At 48.0% G+C, this 22,412-nt stretch overlaps 1 long non-coding RNA gene across 1 annotated transcript in view; it reads left to right on the top strand.

Annotated features, from left to right (window-relative positions):
• Positions 1–6,055: 6,055 nt before the first annotated feature.
• The window catches only part of LOC138642379 (uncharacterized), a 372,227-nt gene continuing 355,870 nt past the window's right edge, over positions 6,056–22,412 (top strand). The window contains exon 1 of the long non-coding RNA XR_011314036.1: positions 6,056–6,393. This is a non-coding gene — a long non-coding RNA (uncharacterized lncRNA). The remainder of the gene's footprint in view (positions 6,394–22,412) is intronic.

The following is a 22,412-nucleotide window of genomic DNA, read 5'->3' on the forward strand; positions in this document are numbered from 1 at the left end:
CGCCACTGTGACGTATATAAAAGAACATCAAAATCTTTTTTTTTTTTTTTTTTTTAAATTTAAAATTCAAAACATTTTAACAGTAATTGCACAGCACATTTATCAATTTATAAGGGAGGGAGGGTGGGACAACAGCTTCCAAGGGTCAACCGGGGAGAAAGAGGGAGAACCTGGCCCGGTCACTGGAATTTAACCCCTGAGGGTGTGGCCTGACTCACCTCCTCTCCCCGGTTGGTCCGCTGGGCGTCCCAATCATGACCTCACCTGGGGAGGTAGTGGGAGGGGGGAATTGGGCACTGCACTGATTTCCCCTCTAGCTATCCCTTAGGGGCTCTGCAGTCAGAGGCACGTTCCTTATACAGTGCCGTGCCTACCAGACTGCAGAGACCCGTGTGTCGTAACCAGTGCCTTCCCCCGTCCCACCACTCCGTAATAAAAGATACCAACAATCCTGGATGGGTTGAACAGGTCGGTCACAGTTTTATTAATTGCAAAGTAGAGAAGGGCAATTACACATCGCGACGCACTCATTGCTGAAGGCCCCAGCCGACGACCGCTGGGCCAGCAAGCCGATGAGAGGTTACGAACCTTTGCCCCCCTCTACCTACCGCCACGGAGGATCATGTGTATGACCTACACAAGACTCCGACCCCCACACAACATCATTAGAGCCTGTTCAACACCATCCCGCAAACCCTCCAAGAATATGTCCAGTCCGATGTCCGTGAGGTGGATGCCATCTGGTCTCAGCAAAGCAAAATTGTTCCCTTCTAACTCCTGGTGTCGAACCACAATGCCGTAATTTTCTCTCACAAACTTCGACATCTTTGTGTTAATCCTTTTTCTTGCGTTTTCGATGGCTTTTACGTCCTTAGCTCCGTGCCAGACCGCTCGAGGTATTATCTCTGACCACACCACCACCATATCTGGTAATAAACAGACAAACCGCTCGATGTCCGTTGACATTACTGTGTACAGCTCGGCCCCTTTCCGCTTGCCCAAATCATTGCCTCCGGCATGTAGCACCAGAACCACCGGCCCCTTGGCCTTCTTAGCGATGTCGACCAACTCCGGGAAGATCTGACGCCACCGAAGCCCTCTGACGCCTCTCCAGTTGACTTCCAAATTCGGGAAGCCAAAATTGGTTCCCCCCGTCCTGAGTTTGGCCCTTTTGCACGCCCAGTAGACAAAAGAATGCCCCACTACCCAAACTGTGGGCTTAAAGCTGCCTGGAAGAGACAAGAAGTGTTAGAGCAGGTCTGGTCTTATGTATCTTGCAAAGCATGCGGATTTCCAGCAGCCCATTCTCTGCACCTCGACTTCCGATACCCCCGCTCTAGCAGCTTCGGTCGCCGCCCTTATTCGGAATGAATGTGTCCCATATTCCTTTGGAGCCACGCCGAGTGCCTCTAGGCACTGTCTAAAAATCGCTTGAAATTGATATTTAGTAAGAGGGGACCCGTCGGTGTGTGAAAGGAGGAATCTACCCGGATGTCTTACTAGCGCATAGTTTTTAACTATTTTTACGGGGCATATAGGGCCGCCTGACGCCTTGACCAATACCCATGTCCCCCTCCCGGTGGGGTCGCACTTGGATCTCCGTACTCTAATGCGCAGAGCTTCGCTGCATATGACGAGGTCTTCATTGATTAAGCCGCCTATTGATGCTGTTTTTGACTGGGGCACTAATTCGCTGATGCGAAGTGCCCCGAAGAAGGCGATTGCGAACGCTGCGGATATCAGCGTTGCCTCGTATTGTGATTTGCACACCGATGAAGAAATTGCAATTATGTCGGCCAGCAGCCTTAAGGAAACTGGGCGTCGGCATTCCTGACTAGGTTGCAGCCTTCTCCAGCCTTTAACGGCTTGTTTGATGAAAAAATATTTGGTTACGTCCACCCACCCCAGCAGCTGAAAGAAGAATGCTATTCCCGACAGATGACGTTGCGCTAATGTCCCTGACGCACCTCCCTGCCTGAGCTTTTCTAAAAGTTCTACTAGGACGTCGCATCTCGTCCGGTTGCACCTATCGACTGGTCTTCCTTGCGTTAGCGAGCACCACTCCTCCCACGCCTTACCGTAAACCTGCCAAGTCGCCGGTGTCACCGAAGCGCGGATCAAGGGCATCAATGATTGGCCACCATGTCCAAGAGAGAAGGAGGACACCGCAGGCCCGACGTTCGCGCCCTGGGCAGGAAGAGTTTGAATGACTGCCAATCGGAAGATAACAAAGAGTTAACAATTTTATCATCGACAGTCGCCGTAAATCTGGCCCGGCACCAGATGTTGTGCTTCAGGCATAATAGTGCTAGGCGGCGCAACAGCGCGAGTACCGGCTGAGAAGAAGAGGACATGCTGTTTAGGGCTTTTGCTGTTCTCAGCTGTTTTGTTGTAAATCTGATGTTTGTATTTTCCAATTGGGCACCCCATAGCTCGACTGATGTTACTATTGCCAAAATTTCCACCAGTGCTGGGTCACGGCCCCATGCGGCCGTGGTCAATAGTTCAGGCCATTGGCCTTTGCACCACTGGTTTTTGTATATCGCCGCGAAACCATCAGTAATATTTCCACCAACCATCAAGTCTAAATCTTTGCTTGGCGTCTCCTGCGCCATAACGCATGTATGCCCATTGTAGGACTCCAGGAATGTCCTCCAGACCAGCAAGTCTGCCTTCAGGGAACGGTTTAGCCTAATTCTGTGGCTCGGCTGGGCTATGCCCTTGGTTGCCAGTGATAGTCGGCGTGAAAACGCTCTGCCCGCCGGCATTACACGACAGGCAAAGTTGAGCAATCCTAGCAGGGACTGCATCTGCTGCAGGGTAACTTTTTTTTGCTTCGTAGCAATTTTTAACCATTTGCAGAGTTTTTTGCAGCTTATCAGCTGGTAATCGAAACACCATTGCATTGGTGTCCATTTCAATACCGAGGAAAGGCAAAACGTTACAAGGGCCGACTGTTTTATCCGGTGAAAGTGGTACCCCAAATTTTTTGGCTAAAAACTTAAACTTTTGGAGAAGAAAGGAGCAGAGTCTGGAGTCCCCGGGAACGACGAACAAAAAATCGTCGAGGTAGTGAATCGTTGAGTTGCTACCAGTTTCGTATCGTAATACCCAGTCTAGGAAGGTGCTGAAAAGCTCGAAGTAATGACAGGAAATGGAGCAGCCCATTGGTAGGCACATATCAAAGTAAAATAGCCTGTCCACCTCACAGCCTAATAAATGAAAACATTCCGGGTGAACGGGCAAAAGGCGGAAGGCTGACTCTATGTCGGATTTCGCTAGCAGGGCACCGGGCCCGGCTGCGCGCACGAGCTCGACCGCCCTGTCAAAAGAAGAGTAGGTTACGGACGAGTCTTCCGCGGGTATTGCGTCGTTAACCGATGCGCCTTTCGGGTAGGAAAGGTGATGTATTAGCCGATATTTTCCTGGCTCCTTTTTGGGAACAATACCTAAAGGCGAGATTCTGAGATTTTTAAATGGCAACGAACTAAAAGGTCCCGCCATCCTGCCCAGCTCAACTTCTTTTTGGATTTTTTGCTGTAAAATATCAGGGAATTCGCGTGCCAATTTTAAATTATTTGCAATAGTTGGCGAGGGGCTGGGTTTGAAAGGGATATAAAAACCGTGTTTAAAACCGAAATATAGTTGTTCTGCCGCTTCTTTATTGGGATAACGGCTTAGCCATGGGCCCATTGCGGTTACGTTCACCGGGGTTAGACCTCCGCAGGTGCTCTATTTGACTGGCGGGTACATCTGGCCGCAGGGTGTCCTCCTCCGCAGGAGGAGCATTCGTGTCTATATTTACAGGACCCTTGGAAACGGCAGTATCCATCGTTAAACAGTAAGCAGGCCCCAGGTCCGCGTGCGACCGCTGTGTTCTGGCCTGCTGCTGTTGAGTGATAAGTGGTCGCTGCCGAAAAGGGGGGCTGTTTTTGGGACAACATCAGTCGTAACCAAACGTCCGTCGCTTTCACCCCCCAGCCCAAGTCTGGTTGCATGGCCAACCGCCTGCGGAACTCCTCGTCGTACCGTTTCCATGCCGCCCCGCTGTGGCACTTATATGAATTATATATTAGATCTTGGTAAATAAATAATTCGGAACAGCGCTCTGGGTGCTTTTGGCCCATTATACATCCGAGAACCGCGAAGGCCTGGAGCCAGTTATTCATTGTTTGAGCTATTTTTGGTTTGCTCCTATCTTGCAACCGCTCGCCAGTCCTCCTTTCCTTGTCTACGGACTGTTGGTCGGCCGATATCAGTGACCATATATCCACATAACCATTTTCCCAAATTTTTTGCTTTGTCTCCAAGTCAACATGCGCTCCCAGTGGGCTAACTCCACAGAAAAATGCATCCTTGTGCAGACTAGCTGCTTGGGTGGTGCTAGCATCAGTTGGTACGCCTGGGCGTGTCAACTGCTGAACTAGGGTCTTAATAGCGGCCGCCAGCTCGCTTTCTCCCACATTTTGCAATGTAGAATGTTCACCAACATCAAAGAACTCACCGCTGTCAGATGCCGGCCGAGTGTCTCCGGACGGAGGTACTCTGGCTCCTGCCGTGGCGCTGTCCTGGTGCTGGCCGCCCGCCCAGGAGGATGAAGATGGCAGGCCAGCGGCCAGCGCCGTGGCACGGGGATGTATTCTCGTCTGGTGCCGAGCGTCCCCTGGAGAGGAAGGTGCTCCGGCGTCAGTTGTCTCCATGGTTCGGTGCTGGCTGGTGGACCGGGGAGGTACGTATGGCGTGTCTCCCTGTGCGTCAGGCCAGGACGGAGCTCGGTGCTGGCTGGTGGACCGGGGAGGTACGTATGGCATGTCTCCCCGTGCGTCAGCCAATGAAGGAGCACGTGACGGATGAGATCTGTCGTGTGCTCGATGATGAGAGGCTATTGGGGCCCCGATCTCTGCCTGGTCGGTAACGGGGGGTGTCAGTGTCTGTTCCCACCGGGTACCCGCTCTGGGTGTCCGGTGAGACCGCCGTCTTTCGGCGTGTGACCGGTACCGCCCGTTGTGACTCCCCGATGTTTCTGAACCGGTTGTGGATGGCGAACGCCATCAGGAGGAGCGGGATCTGTGGTGGCTCCTGCGTGAGTGGTGTCGGCGTCTGGAGTGGGAATGGCGACAGCTAGAGGGACAGCGGGAACGGTGGCGGGAATCTACTGATGAGGGTGAGGACGATCTGCGGCATCTATGTCTGCGATCGCCCTGTCTAGGTTGTGTTAGGTGCATTCACCTCGGGAGTAAGGGGGACGTTATCTTGGCCACGGGGCGTGAGTGGCGGTGCAGGGGGTAGAGACGGGGAAGGTGCAGAGACTATTAGGCTGGAACCGCAGGGTGAGCGCAAAAGGGCAGGGACTGATAGGAAACTGTCTGCAATTTGCGTTTGGGAGCATGGGGGTGTTGGCGGCGCGTAATTTATTGCAGCTGTGTTAGTGTTTGGTGCGACTGTATGTGTGTTTGGTGCATACATTCCTGGCCGCGGAGCGTGCTGGCTGGTCTGAATAGACCAGGCATCACGCTCCGCGGCCGTGTTCGTGGCTCTGGCCCCCGACTGCCTGCCCCCCCGCACAGGCAACGCCGATGTGCCTGCTGGGGGGACGCGGTGGGCCAGGGGTGGGCTGGCCAGAGGTCCACGGTGCTGCAGTCCTGTTCTGGCAGGGGCCGGTCCAGCGCTCCGTGGTGGGTACTGGCACAGGGGGCTAGTGAGCGCTGTCTGTGAGGCGCCCCCCCGACCGATTTGGCGGGTTGGGGCCCCACAGACTAAAGCTGCGCTGCTGCTGCCTCCCGGGGAGTAAGTGGGCATCAGGGAGGGGAGACTCCCTGACGCTGCAGGGGACTCGCGGTGTGCCTGGGCTGGCTGCCCACGCTGCCCCCTGGTCCTCTTGAGCGGCTGGCGCGCCGCCGAGGACACCGAGGCAGCGGGCGATCCCCTGCCTGCCTCCGCAGCACTGAATATCTGCCGGGAGGAAGTGGGGCCAGAAGTGGGCGTGTCCCACAGGGCCCGCACTGCACTCTGGGAGGCAGGGCGGCCTGTGTGAGAGGGGGAGGCTGTCACTATGTGCGCCGGGCCCTGGGCCTTAGATTGGGGACCGGAAGTGACCGGGGCCCGGGCGCACTTGTAGTTAGGAGCGGGCGCTTGGCACCGGCGGGCAGCGGAGCCCGATGTAAACGTCGCGACGCCCGCCGCGCCCCCCGGAGCCACACGTGGGGCAGGAGCACGGCGGCTAGTCAGCGCCGGCTCTGCTCCAACATGCAGGCGCTCGGGAGGACGGGAGGAACGCCCCGAGCGTCTACCTGGCGTCGCAGCTGCACCATGATCAGCGGGAGCGCCGGGAGCTGAGAGAGGAGGCCCAGGGTGACCGAGGTCTGCGGTGGACGGGGCCAACACTAAGGGCAGGTGAGTAGGGGTTAGCTGCGCTGGGGAGACAGGAGAGAACGAGGCCCCAGGGGAGGATGTTGCAGGGACAGAGCCCTGGGGGATGCCGGGGAGGCTAATGGATGAGGAGGGGGCACAGGAAGGTGAGCACCCAGGCCAGAATTAGGGGATCGCGACCATTGCTCACCTTTCTGTGCAGCTCCTTGCTGTAGGGCCTCGGTCGCAGGGGCAGCCATGGTGGCCAGGAGACCAGGGACACAACAGCTTCCAAGGGTCAACCGGGGAGAAAGAGGGAGAACCTGGCCCGGTCACTGGAATTTAACCCCTGAGGGTGTGGCCTGACTCACCTCCTCTCCCCGGTTGGTCCGCTGGGCGTCCCAATCATGACCTCACCTGGGGAGGTAGTGGGAGGGGGGAATTGGGCACTGCACTGATTTCCCCTCTAGCTATCCCTTAGGGGCTCTGCAGTCAGAGGCACGTTCCTTATACAGTGCCGTGCCTACCAGTATGCATCTGGTCCACTCTTAATTCTCTGAACAAGATGAGCAGAGACCACTCCTCTCTGCTTCACACCTGAACGCACTTAGTTTTCCATATATTGCATAGTAAAAGTCTGCAATGACTTTAGTCTGCTGTGTGATCCCTTAGAAGTGTGTCCTTAAAAGTGTGGATTACAGTAGAATTAAAACCTGAAAGATGTATATAGACTGTGCTCTGCTACCTGCCACCATCGCACTCTAACAAGCATCTCTATTCTTCCAACAGGTATGTTTATCCACCCAGCTCTCCAGCCTGCTCTCCTGCTTTGTCTGTCTATGAAGTGCACATAGTACATCACCCAGCTTTGCACATAGATTTCCCTCTGCTCCTAGCTTCCACACGGTATGTTTATCCACCCAGCTCTCCAGCCTGCTCTCCTGCTTTGTCTGTCTATGAAGTGCACATAGTACATCACCCAGCTTTGCACATAGATTTCCCTCTGCTCCTAGCTTCCACACGGTATGTTTATCCACCCAGCTCTCCAGCCTGCTCTCCTGCTTTGTCTGTCTATGAAGTGCACATAGTACATCACCCAGCTTTGCACATAGATTTCCCTCTGCTCCTAACTTCCACACGGTATGTTTATCCACCCAGCTCTCCAGCCTGCTCTCCGGCTTTGTCTGTCTATGAAGTGCACATAGTACATCACCCAGCTTTGCACATAGATTTCCCTCTGCTCCTAGCTTCCACACGGTATGCTTTTCAGCTAACCCCAGCTCTACCCTAGTGTTATTTATGACCTTGTTTACTCAGGCCTGATTGTATGCATCTGGTCCACTCTTAATTCTCTGAACAAGATGAGCAGAGACCACTCCTCTCTGCTTCACACCTGAACGCACTTAGTTTTCCATATATTGCATAGTAAAAGTCTGCAATGACTTTAGTCTGCTGTGTGATCCCTTAGAAGTGTGTCCTTAAAAGTGTGGATTACAGTAGAATAAAAACCTGAAAGATGTATATAGACTGTGCTCTGCTACCTGCCACCATCGCACTCTAACAAGCATCTCTATTCTTCCAACAGGTATGTTTATCCACCCAGCTCTCCAGCCTGCTCTCCTGCTTTGTCTGTCTATGAAGTGCACATAGTACATCACCCAGCTTTGCACATAGATTTCCCTCTGCTCCTAGCTTCCACATGGTATGCTTTTCAGCTAACCCCAGCTCTACCCTAGTGTTATTTATGACCTTGTTTACTCAGGCCTGATTGTATGCATCTGGTCCACTCTTAATTCTCTGAACAAGATGAGCAGAGACAACTCCTCTCTGCTTCACACCTGAACGCACTTAGTTTTCCATATATTGCATAGCAAAAGTCTGCAATGACTTTAGTCTGCTGTGTGATCCCTTAGAAGTGTGTCCTTAAAAGTGTGGATTACAGTAGAATTAGAACCTGAAAGATGTATATAGACTGTGCCCTGCTACCTGCCACCATCGCACTCTAACAAGCATCTCTATTCTTCCAACAGGTATGTTTATCCACCCAGCTCTCCAGCCTGCTCTCCTGCTTTGTCTGTCTATGAAGTGCACATAGTACATCACCCAGCTTTGCACATAGATTTCCCTCTGCTCCTAGCTTCCACACGGTATGTTTATCCACCCAGCTCTCCAGCCTGCTCTCCGGCTTTGTCTGTCTATGAAGTGCACATAGTACATCACCCAGCTTTGCACATAGATTTCCCTCTGCTCCTAGCTTCCACATGGTATGCTTTTCAGCTAACCCCAGCTCTACCCTAGTGTTATTTATGACCTTGTTTACTCAGGCCTGATTGTATGCATCTGGTCCACTCTTAATTCTCTGAACAAGATGAGCAGAGACCACTCCTCTCTGCTTCACACCTGAACGCACTTAGTTTTCCATATATTGCATAGTAAAAGTCTGCAATGACTTTAGTCTGCTGTGTGATCCCTTAGAAGTGTGTCCTTAAAAGTGTGGATTACAGTAGAATTAAAACCTGAAAGATGTATATAGACTGTGCTCTGCTACCTGCCACCATCGCACTCTAACAAGCATCTCTATTCTTCCAACAGGTATGTTTATCCACCCAGCTCTCCAGCCTGCTCTCCTGCTTTGTCTGTCTATGAAGTGCACATAGTACATCACCCAGCTTTGCACATAGATTTCCCTCTGCTCCTAGCTTCCACACGGTATGTTTATCCACCCAGCTCTCCAGCCTGCTCTCCGGCTTTGTCTGTCTATGAAGTGCACATAGTACATCACCCAGCTTTGCACATAGATTTCCCTCTGCTCCTAGCTTCCACACGGTATGCTTTTCAGCTAACCCCAGCTCTACCCTAGTGTTATTTATGACCTTGTTTACTCAGGCCTGATTGTATGCATCTGGTCCACTCTTAATTCTCTGAACAAGATGAGCAGAGACCACTCCTCTCTGCTTCACACCTGAACGCACTTAGTTTTCCATATATTGCATAGTAAAAGTCTGCAATGACTTTAGTCTGCTGTGTGATCCCTTAGAAGTGTGTCCTTAAAAGTGTGGATTACAGTAGAATTAAAACCTGAAAGATGTATATAGACTGTGCTCTGCTACCTGCCACCATCGCACTCTAACAAGCATCTCTATTCTTCCAACAGGTATGTTTATCCACCCAGCTCTCCAGCCTGCTCTCCTGCTTTGTCTGTCTATGAAGTGCACATAGTACATCACCCAGCTTTGCACATAGATTTCCCTCTGCTCCTAGCTTCCACACGGTATGTTTATCCACCCAGCTCTCCAGCCTGCTCTCCTGCTTTGTCTGTCTATGAAGTGCACATAGTACATCACCCAGCTTTGCACATAGATTTCCCTCTGCTCCTAGCTTCCACACGGTATGCTTTTCAGCTAACCCCAGCTCTACCCTAGTGTTATTTATGACCTTGTTTACTCAGGCCTGATTGTATGCATCTGGTCCACTCTTAATTCTCTGAACAAGATGAGCAGAGACCACTCCTCTCTGCTTCACACCTGAACGCACTTAGTTTTCCATATATTGCATAGTAAAAGTCTGCAATGACTTTAGTCTGCTGTGTGATCCCTTAGAAGTGTGTCCTTAAAAGTGTGGATTACAGTAGAATTAAAACCTGAAAGATGTATATAGACTGTGCTCTGCTACCTGCCACCATCGCACTCTAACAAGCATCTCTATTCTTCCAACAGGTATGTTTATCCACCCAGCTCTCCAGCCTGCTCTCCTGCTTTGTCTGTCTATGAAGTGCACATAGTACATCACCCAGCTTTGCACATAGATTTCCCTCTGCTCCTAGCTTCCACACGGTATGTTTATCCACCCAGCTCTCCAGCCTGCTCTCCTGCTTTGTCTGTCTATGAAGTGCACATAGTACATCACCCAGCTTTGCACATAGATTTCCCTCTGCTCCTAGCTTCCACACGGTATGCTTTTCAGCTAACCCCAGCTCTACCCTAGTGTTATTTATGACCTTGTTTACTCAGGCCTGATTGTATGCATCTGGTCCACTCTTAATTCTCTGAACAAGATGAGCAGAGACCACTCCTCTCTGCTTCACACCTGAACGCACTTAGTTTTCCATATATTGCATAGTAAAAGTCTGCAATGACTTTAGTCTGCTGTGTGATCCCTTAGAAGTGTGTCCTTAAAAGTGTGGATTACAGTAGAATTAGAACCTGAATTGAACCTGAAGGGAACTGAAGGTAACTGGCCAGTCACTGTAAACAATGTTTCTGTTTGTTTTCACTCTCACCCCTATAATCCTTCACTTTCTGCTACCTCCCCTGATCCCTACACCAAGTAAGGAACTATTCATCTCCTCTTCAATCCTTCCCATCCACCTCACCTCCTCCTCCAAACTGTTCCTTAACGTACAATCCTCTGTCTCCAAGCACAGACAGCCCCCTCACACCCTCTCCTGCTCCCAGCTGCTAACACTTTCTCTGCTCCTTCTTACTGCTGGTGATATCTCTCCAAATCCTGGTCCTCCTCACCATATTCCCACAATCATTTCTACCTCCCATCCACGCTCTATCACAAACTTCCGTAACCTCTCTAACCTAATACCCATTCACCCAGCCCCCGATTCCCCAGTCCCACTAACAGGAGCTCTGTGGAATGCTCGCTCTGTCTGCAACAAGCTTTCCTACATCCATGATCTTTTTGTTACTACCAAACTTTCCTTCCTTGCCATCATCGAAACCTGGCTCACCCCTTCTGACACAGCCTCCCCTGCTGCACTCTCTTACGGTGGCTTCCACCTTTCCCACACACCCCGCCCCAGCAGCAAACATGGCGGAGGAGTGGGTTTTCTCCTGTCAGATAACAGCTCCTTCATCCCAATCCCACTGCCACCCTCTGTTACCCTCCCTTCCTTTGAGGTGCACTCTGTGCGCATCTACTCCCCCTCCAACTTCCAACTGGCTGTCATTTACCGCCCCCCAGGGCCAGCCACCACCTTCTTTGACCACTTTACCACCTGGCTACTTCATTTCCTTTCTGCGGACATCCCCACTATCATCATGGGCGACTTCAACATACCCATTGACACTTCCCTCTCAGCTGTCACTAAACTTCTAACTCTCACTTCCTCCTTCGGCCTCACTTAATGGTCTTCTGCAGCCACTCACAAAGACGGTCACACACAGGACCTCATCTTCACCCGCCTCTGCTCTCTATCTATCTAACCTCTCTAACTCACCTCTTCCACTCTCTGACCACAACCTTCTCACATTCTCATCTCTCTCCACTCCATGTCTACAATCCCCACCCCATAAACTTTCACACCCTCGCAGAAATCTTAAACATCTTGACCTACATTCATTCTCTGAATCCCTCCTCCCTCTCACAGACATAAGTTCCTTACACAATGCGGATGACGCTGCCGCTCTATATAACACCACAATAGCTGTAGCTTTGGAATCTGCTGCCCCAATTACACATACCAAAGCTCGCAAAATCAACAGACAGCCCTGGCACATCAGCCTGACCAAAGAACTGATGCGAGCTTCCAGGGCTGCTGAGCGCAGATGGAAAAGATCCCACTCTAACGAGCACTTCATTGCATTCAAACAGTCCCTCACTACTTTCAAGACCACACTCACCACAGCTAAAAAAATCTACTTCTCATCTCTCATATCCTCTCTGTCTCACAAACCTAAACAGTTATTCAACACCTTCAATTCTCTCCTCCGTCCCCCAGCACCTCCTCCCTCCCCACTTATCTCCGCTGAAGACTTTGCCTCATTTTTCAAGCAGAAGATTGATAGCATTAGAGACAGTTTTGGTCAACAACCCCCAGAGCCCTTCCTCCCGACTTCCCAGCCCTCCACCTCCGAAACCAACTTCTCCACCATTACAGAAGATCAACTCTCCACTCTACTCTCAAGATCGCATCTCACCACCTGTGCACTTGACCCGCTCCCATCCCACCTCATTCCAAACCTCACCACAGTCTTCATCCCAACCCTAACCCATCTCTTCAACCTATCACTAACAACTGGTGTTTTTTCCTCAAGCTTTAAACATGCCTCCATCACACCTATCCTCAAGAAGCCTTCTCTTGACCCATCCTCTGTATCTTGCTATTGCCCTATATCACTTCTCCCCTATGCCTCCAAACTACTGGAACAACACGTTTACCTTGAACTGTCCTCCCATCTCTCTTCTTGCTCCCTCTTTGACCGTCTACAATCTGGCTTCCGGTCACACCATTCCACTGAAACTGCCCTAACTAAAGTCACCAATGACCTCTTAACTGCCAAGAGCAAGCGACACTACTCTGTCCTCCTCCTCCTCGACCTGTCGGCTGCCTTTGACACAGTGGACCATTCCCTATTATTACAGACCCTCTCATCCCTTGGCATCACAGACTTGGCCCTATCCTGGATCTCATCATACCTAACAGACCGGACATTCAGCGTCTCCCACTCACACACCACCTCCTCACCTCGCCCTCTATCTGTCGGAGTCCCACAAGGTTCAGTCCTTGGGCCCCTGCTCTTCTCCATTTACACCTTTGGCCTGGGACAGCTCATAGAATCTCATGGCTTTCAGTATCACCTCTATGCTGACGACACACAGATCTACATCTCTGGACCAGATATCACCTCCCTTCTAACCAGAATCCCTCAATGTCTGTCCACTATTTCATCCTTCTTCTCCGCTAGATTTCTGAAACTTAACATGGACAAAACAGAATTCATCATCTTTCCCCCATCTCACGCGACCCCCCGAACGAACCTATCCATTACAGTAAATGGCTGCCCACTCTCCCCAGTCCCACAAGCTCGCTGCCTCGGGGTAATCCTTGACGCTGATCTCTCCTTCAAACCACATATCCAAGCCCTTTCCACTTCCTGCCGACTTCAACTCAAAAATATTTCACGAATCCGTTCATTCCTCAACCATGAATCTGCAAAAACCCTAGTCCATGCCCTCATCATCTCTCGCCTTGACTACTTCAACCTCCTGCTCTGTGGCCTCCCCTCGAACACTCTCGCACCCCTCCAATCTATTCTAAACGCTGCTGCCCGACTAATCCACCTGTCCCCCCGCTATTCCCCGGCCTCTCCCCTCTGTCAATCCCTTCACTGGCTCCCCATTGCCCAGAGACTCCACTACAAAACCCTAACCATGACGTACAAAGCCATCCACAACCTGTCTCCTCCATACATCTGTGACCTCGTCTCCCGGTACTTACCTACACGCAACCTCCGATCCTCACAAGATCTCCTACTCTACTCCCCTCTTATCTACTCTTCCCACAATCGTATACAAGATTTCTCTCGCGTATCACCCCTACTCTGGAACCCTCTACCACAACACATCAGACTCTCGCCTACCATCGAAACCTTCAAAAAGAACCTGAAGACCCACCTCTTCCGACAAGCCTACAACCTGCAGTAACCACCGACCGACCAAACCGCTGCATGACCAGCTCTATCCTCACCTACTGTATCCTCACCCATCCCTTGTAGATTGTGAGCCTTCGCGGGCAGGGTCCTCACTCCTCCTGTACCAGTTATGACTTGAATTGTTTAAGATTATTGTACTTGTTTTTATGTATACCCCTCCTCACATGTAAAGCGCCATGGAATAAATGGCGCTATAATAATTAATAATAATAATATATATATTTATATATACTCTATATATACAGTTAGGGCCAGAAATATTTGGACAGTGACACAATTTTCGCGGGTTGGGCTCTGCATGCCACCACATTGGATTTGAAATGAAACCTCTACAACAGAATTCAAGTGCAGATTGTAACGTTTAATTTGAAGGGTTGAACAAAAATATCTGATAGAAAATGTAGGAATTGTACACATTTCTTTACAAACACTCCACATTTTAGGAGGTCAAAAGTAATTGGACAAATAAACATAACCCAAACAAAATATTTTTATTGGAGGCAATCACTGCCTTAAGTCTGGAACCCATGGACATCACCAAACGCTGGGTTTCCTCCTTCTTAATGCTTTGCCAGGCCTTTACAGCCGCAGCCTTCAGGTCTTGCTTGTTTGTGGGTCTTTCCGTCTTAAGTCTGGATTTGAGCAAGTGAAATGCATGCTCAATTGGGTTTAGATCTGGAGATTGACTTGGCCATTGCAGAATGTTCCACTTTTTGGCACTCATGAACTCCTGGGTAGCTTTGGCTGTATGCTTGGGGTCATTGTCCATCTGTACTATGAAGCGCCATCCAATCAACTTTGCAGCATTTGGCTGAATCTGGGCTGAAAGTATATCCCGGTACACTTCAGAATTCATCCGGCTACTCTTGTCTGCTCTTATGTCATCAATAAACACAAGTGACCCAGTGCCATTGAAAGCCATGCATGCCCATGCCATCATGTTGCCTCCACCATGTTTTACAGAGGATGTGGTGTGCCTTGGATCATGTGCCGTTCCCTTTCTTCTCCAAACTTTTTTCTTCCCATCATTCTGGTACAGGTTGATCTTTGTCTCATCTGTCCATAGAATACTTTTCCAGAACTGAGCTGGCTTCTTGAGGTGTTTTTCTGCAAATTTAACTCTGGCCTGTCTATTTTTGTTATTGATGAATGGTTTGCATCTAGATGTGAACCCTTTGTATTTACTGTCATGGAGTTTTCTCTGTACTGTTGACTTAGAGACAGATACACCTACTTCACTGAGAGTGTTCTGGACTTCAGTTGATGTTGTGAACGGGTTCTTCTTCACCAAATTAAGTATGCGGCGATCATCCACCACTGTTGTCATCCGTGGACGCCCAGGCCTTTTTGAGTTCCCAAGCTCACCAGTCAATTCCTTTTTTCTCAGAATGTACCCAACTGTTGATTTTGCTACTCCAAGCATGTCTGCTATCTCTCTGATGGATTTTTTCTTTTTTTCAGCCTCAGGATGTTCTGCTTCACCTCAATTGAGAGTTCCTTTGACCGCATGTTGTCTGCTCACAGCAACAGCTTCCAAATGCAAAACCACACAACTGGAATCCACCCCTGACCTTTTAACTACTTCATTGATTACAGGTTAACGAGGGAGACGCCTTCAGAGTTAATTGCAGCCCTTAGAGTCCATTGTCCAATTACTTTTGGTCCCTTGAAAAAGAGGACGCTATGCATTACAGAGCTATGATTCCTAAACCTTTTCTCCGATTTGGATGTGGAAACTATCATATTGAAGCTGGGAGTGTGCACTTTCAGCCCATATTATATATATAATTGTATTTCTGAACATGTTTTTGTAAACAGCTAAAATAACAAAACTTGTGTCAATGTCCAAATATTTCTGGCCCTAACTTCATTAAGGAACCAACAGGATCCCTCTGAGACAAAACGGCCCCTGCCCCAATCTCAGAAGCGTCAACCTCAACCTGAAACGGAAGAGAAACATCCGGTTGGCGCAACACTGGAGCAGAAGTAAATCGACGTTTAAGCTCCTGAAAGGCAGAGACAGCCGCAGAGGACCAATTCGCCACATCAGCGCCCTTCTTCGTCAAATCGGTCAAGGGTTTAACCACGCTGGAAAAATTAGCAATGAAACGGCGATAAAAATTTGCAAAAACCCCAAAATTTCTGAAGGCTCTTCACGGATGTGGGCTGAATCCAATCATGAATGGCCTGAACCTTAACCGGATCCATCTCTATAGACAAAGGAGAAAAAATGAAGCCCAAGAAAGAGACTTTCTGCACCCCAAAGAGACACTTAGACCCTTTCACAAACAGGGCATTGTCACGAAGGATCTGAAATATCATCCTGACCTGTTGCACATGAGACTCCCAATCATCGGAAAAAAATCAAAATATCGTCCAAATATACAATCAAGAATTTATCAAGATAAGTCCGGAAGATATCATGCATGAACGACTGAAAAACAGATGGAGCATTAGAGAGTCCGAATGGCATCACAAGGTATTCAAAATGGCCTTCGGGCGTGTTAAACGCAGTTTTCCATTCATCACCCTGCTTAATACGAACAAGATTATATGCCCCTCGAAGGTCAATCTTGGTAAACCAACTAGCTCTCTTAATCCTAGCAAACAAATCGGAAAGCAAAGGTAAAGGGTATTGAAACTTGACCGTGATTTTATTCAAGAGGCGATAATCTATACAGGGTCTCTAGGAACCATCCTTTTTAGCAACAAAAAAGAACCCCGCTCCCAACGGTGAAGAAGATGGCCGAATATGCCCTTTCTCCAAAGACTCCTTAATATAGCTCCGCATGGCGGTATGTTCAGGCACAGATAGATTAAAAAGTCGACCCTTAGGAAACTTACAGTCTGGAATCAAGTCAATAGCACAATCACAGTCCCTGTGCGGTGGAAGAAAACTGGACTTGGGCTCATCGAATACATCCTAAAAATCAGACAAAAACTCTGGAATCTCAGAAGGTGAAGAAGAAGAGATTGACATCAAAGGAACATCATTATGAACCCCCTGAAAACCCCAACTAGTCACAGACATGGACTTCCAGTCCAACACAGGATTATGTACCTGCAACCATGGAAAACCCAGCACGATAACATCATGCAATTTATGCAACACCAGAAATCGACAATCTTCCTGATGGGCTAGCACCATGCGCATGGTTACCTGTCTCCAAAACTGGGGCTTATTTCTAGCCAAGGGTGTAGCATCAATGCCCCTCAAAGGAATAGGGTTCTGCAAAGGCTGCAAGGGAAAACCACAACGCTTGACAAACTCAAAATCCATTAAATTCAAGGCGGCGCCTGAATCCACAAACGCCCTGACAGAAAATGATGACAATGAGCAGATCAAGGACACAGATAACAGAAATTTAGGTTGTACAGTACTGATGGTAATTGAACTGGCGATCCTCTTTGTCCGCTTAGGGCAGACAGAAATTACATGAGAAGCGTCGCCACAATAATAACACAACCTATTTTGACGTCTGAAATCTTGTCGTTCCGTTCTAGACAGAATTCTATCACATTGCATAGGCTCAGAAATTTGCTCTGAGGATAACGCCACAGCGCGCACAGTTCTGCGCTCCTGCAGGCGTCGCTCAATCTGAATGGCCAGAGACATAGAATCACTCAGACCGGAAGGCGTAGGAAACCCCACCATAACATCTTTAACGGATTCAGAAAGCCCCCTTCTGAAAATTGCCGCCAAAGCATCATTATTCCATTTAGTCAATACAGACCATTTTCTGAATTTCTGACAATACAATTCTGCCGCCTCTTGACCCTGAGACAAGGCCAACAAGGTCTTCTCAGCTTGATCCACAGAATAAGGTTCATCATATAATAGTCGTAAAGCCTGAAAAAAGGAGTCAATATTAAGCAAAGCCGGATTCCCAGATTCCAGGGAAAACGCCCAATCCTGCGGGTCGCCACGCAGCAGGGAGATTACGATTTTTACTTGCTGAATGGAATCACCAGAGGATCGAGGTCTCAGGTCAAAAAACAGTTTACAGTTGTTTTTAAAACTCAAAAATTTAGACCTGTCACCAGAAAACAAATCAGGAGTAGGAATCTTCGGTTCTAAAGCAGGAGTCTGAACAATATAATCAGAAATACCTTGCACCCTAGCAGCAAGCTGGTCTACACGAGAAGCTAATTCCTGAACATTCATGCTTGCACCAGGCTCCTCAGCCACCCAGATATTAAGAAGGAAGAGAACACAAAACAGACTGGAGAAAAAAAATGGCTCAAGAGCTTCATTCTCTTCTTCTGAGATGCATTTAACTCATTGTTGGCCAGTTGTACTGTTTTGATCCGGTGACCTTGGAGCTGCATGAGAACTTTCACTGGAGAAAGTGGCCACTATACTGACCGCAACCCTGAACTTAACACCGCAACTAGAAGTAGCCGTGGAGTGTACTTAACACACCTAGACACCTCATCACAGTCGAAGGACTAAATACCCCTAAAGATGGAAATCGGAATACTTTCTTGCCTCAGAGAAAATCCCCAAAGGATAGACAGCCCCCCACAAATATTGGCGGTGAGTCGGAGAGGAAAAAACATATACAGGCAGAAAAAACAGGATTTACCACAGGAGGCCACTCTAGCTAGATAGGACAGAATAGGACAGAGTTCTGTGCGGTCAGTATTAAAACCCTTCAAAAATCCACAGCAGATTATACAAAAAACTTCCTACATCTAACTAAAGATGTAGGAGCTGTGAAGAGCAGAACAAAAATGATTACCTCAATGAACAAAAATAAAAAAAAAGAATTTGTGATAAATATTGACCTGTCCATTCAAGGACATTTTAGCTATAGTATGAAATCCTGTTTTTCTTGTCTGTGGAATTGCCTTTGTACTGTTTGTTGTGAAACTGCCGCCCACGAAACTGTTTTCTTTTCTTTCTTTCCTGTTTTGTCTCTTTGTTTAAACATGCAAAACTTGTATAACCACTAAAACTACTGAAACAACTATATAAAGAAGGGGTAGCACCTTGAAGGCTGGCGTGCTTCAGAGACTTCCCAGTGATACACTATACAAGACGTGTCTTGTGTATTATTTCTGGTGATTCCCCACTTCCAAAGGCTGCTCCGACTGAGTGTGATCCCGACATTTCCTGGCGCGCCGAACAGGGACCCGAGGTCTGTGTATTCCTTCAAGAACACCGGCAGAATACGAACGAAAAGAGAATCTGGGATAATGGACGGCAGATGAACAAAAACCTGGCCAGGTAAGAGACACTGTTAGATCTCTTATATCTGCCCTGCACTGTCCGTAAGATTTTCTGTGTCGTGTTCTTTAGCGGGTAGTTCTAGTAGAGGAGGATACCTATAGCTCGGGTTCTTGAACTATTTAGGAATTGATCACCTCACGGAGTACGGCATTGAATGAGAGTGAATGTGAATAGAAGGTGTGTGGAAGTTGGGAATAGCCCTATAAGCCGCCCAGGGGGTTGAAACAGAAGAAGTGACTGTCCCACTGGGCAACGTGGTTGCGTCCTTTCGGGGAGACCTCCGCGCCTATGTTCAATCTCTGATCCTGTCTTTGACAAAAACCTGGTGACGGATAAGTGTATGATAGTATGAGCCCAGGACAGATAAATTAGCCTGGGACAAGAATACGTTGTATGTGATAGTATAAGCCCAGGACAGATAAATTAGCCTGGGACAAGATACGTTGTATGTTCTTTTTCTTTTTCTGTCTGGTTGCATTTGTGTTGTTTGCTATAGGTGTAGGAATCAGGATTTTCTTACATCAACACAGTTTAAACATCCTAGCTCCTTAGGAAGAAGGTAACGAGGTATTCTCATACCCAAACGCCACCTAGGGCAAGAAAAAGACATCCTAGCTCCTTAGGAAGAAGGTAACGAGGTATTCTCATACCCAAACGCCACCTAGGGCAAGAAAGCTCAGGATAAGAAAATGGGGAATAAGCAAACAAACTCGGAACCAGAAGAATTAGATATCTATACTATCATAAAGGAGAGAAGTGGTGAAGATGCCACTAAGGGGCTGAAAAAGATTTTTAGTAAGTTTGGAGTTACTAGGGCAGAAGCTTTTAGTAGAAAACTATGGGAAGGAATTCAGGAAAGGAAAAAAGGCATAATCAGAGACAAGAAATGGATAGATCAGATCCAAGCATTGATTGATGTCTCTAGGGTAGCAGAAAATGAGGGATGGACATATAATCAACAGAGTAAAAAGTGGTGTATTAGACCCACAGGCTGTGGAGAAAAACAAAATGTGGAATCTAAAAATACCCCACCCCCATACCTTAACCTACATGCCCCATCTTTTCTCCAAACACCACCTCAAAGTTTAGCCGGACCAGGAGGATGGGTATGTCCGCACTGTGGACAACAAAATCCAGACTGGAGAAATGATTGCCTAGCCTGTGGTACACCTAGACATGGCGCTGTACTTGCCCCTGTTAGGGTAGTACCAAGACCCTTTAGGGAACCTGGTGCTGACGGAGTAATGGGAACTAGATATCACCAAACTCGACAATATTTCCCTTGGTCCCCCGCTGAAGGCATGTCTCTCTTGCATAACGCACCAGATCCCACCCAGTGTCCAGTTAGATTTGCACAATATATACAGCAAGTTATGCAGACTCACGCTGGAGTTTGGGCAGATGGAGAAGAATTATGTAGAATGAAAATGACTCCTGGACTCTTCCAGGAGCTATTAGCAAATCTACAGGTACATAGGCCCCAAGCAGGAGATGGTGCCTTACAAACGATAGAATCAGGTACACAATTTGTAGATCACTTAATGGTTTTCATGAGGGAGAGACAGAGGCAGAGAGGAACAACGGGAGTGGTGGCTCAGAAATCTGGACAATCAGTAGACGAATATTATCTAAGTGTAGAAAATAATTTCAGAGATGAAGGCATGGATCTAACCGCTCCAGGAATGATGAGGTTAGTTACAAAAACCTTTATAGATGGATTGTCTCCAAAAGTGAAGGAAAAGCTTAAGGCCGCAACCCCTGATTGGAGAACCTTGGAAGACCCACACCTGGCTAGACAGAAAGCTGTAGGGATAGAAATGGACTTAAGAGAAAATTCTAAGCCAGTAAGAATTGCACAGGCTAATACTGGCTCTGCTAATCAAAAGTTTACTTGTCATTACTGTAAGAAGCCAGGACATTTCCAAAGGGAATGTAGGAAGAGAAAAACAGATATAGATTCAGGAACCTTTGTACCCAAAAATAGGATAAATAACCCAGTGCCTGATCAAACAGACAGCTCAGAATGACTGAAAGTTATGCAGGTCTCTCTTCCTTCTAGAAGACCAATTATACAAGTTGAAGTTGAGGGTAAAAATGTACCTTTTCTGATAGATACGGGAGCAACATCCTCCATTTTAAATCAGGACTTTTTACCATATCCTGACAATATATCCTCAAAGGTTACATATGCAGAAGGGTATGATGGTAAAATTCAGGCGTTGCCCTTTACAAAACCTTTAAATGTGAGCTTTGGCCCTAAAACTTTTGTATCCAAATTTTTATTTGCTAAAGGTGCACCTACCTGCTTGTTGGGTACTGATGTCTTAAGTAAAATGCATGCAAACATCCATTTTAGAGAAGATGGCACAGTTATGCTGACCATCCCTGAAGATGCAGAAACTCTGGAACCATATGTTAGAATACAGGCAATGGAGGATTTTCCCGAAATTTACACTCAACAAGCAAAAATTGACTTGTCTCGAGTTCCTGACAGCCTATGGGCAAAAGGAGACACTGATGTAGGATTTTTATCAGTAGCTCCTATACTGTTAGAAACTGCCCCGGGAACCATATTACCTCAGCTTAGGCAATACCCCATCAGCGCCCAGCAAGAACAGGCGATTTCTCAACAAATTCAGGATTATGTGTTACGAGGTGTTTTGGTAGAAATCAGGTCACCCGCCAATACACCCTTATATCCTGTTAAAAAGAAAGTGTCCTCCAAAGAAACTATGGTGAAATATCGCATGGTGCACGACTTACGGGAAATCAATAAGGTTTTGGCACCGGTCACCCCTGTGGTACCGAATCCTCATACCTTACTGTCTCAAATTCCCAGCACTGCTGCATATTTTACGGTAATTGACTTATCAAACGCATTTTTTTCTGTGCCACTACATAAGAACTGTTGGCATTTGTTTGCCTTTACATTCAAGGGTAAACAATTAGCATGGACAAGATTGCCACAAGGTATGATACACTCACCAACTTTGTACTCTGAAGCAATGCAGACCGTGCTAAAAAATTTCATCCCAGAACCAGGAGTAGTCATTCTACAGTATGTAGATGACTTACTTATTTGTTGCCCTGATGAGCAGACGGCAGTTACCTCAACTGTTAATTTCTTAATTTTCCTAGCGCAAGAAGGCTGTAAAGTAAATAGACAGAAACTCCAGGCTTGTCAACAAACAGTCGTGTTTTTAGGTCACTGCATATCACAGGGCATCAGACACCTCACACCTCAACGTACAGAAGCCATACGTAACATGCTTGAACCCAGGAATCACAAACAGCTGCGTGCTTTCCTAGGTATTGTTTCACACTGTAGACAGTGGATCATACATGCAAGTCAACTCATGCAGCCTTTATATGACTGTATTGCCAACACA

Source organism: Ranitomeya imitator, chromosome 6, assembly GCF_032444005.1.
Source record: "Ranitomeya imitator isolate aRanImi1 chromosome 6, aRanImi1.pri, whole genome shotgun sequence".
NCBI classification, from domain to species: Eukaryota; Metazoa; Chordata; class Amphibia; order Anura; family Dendrobatidae; genus Ranitomeya; species Ranitomeya imitator.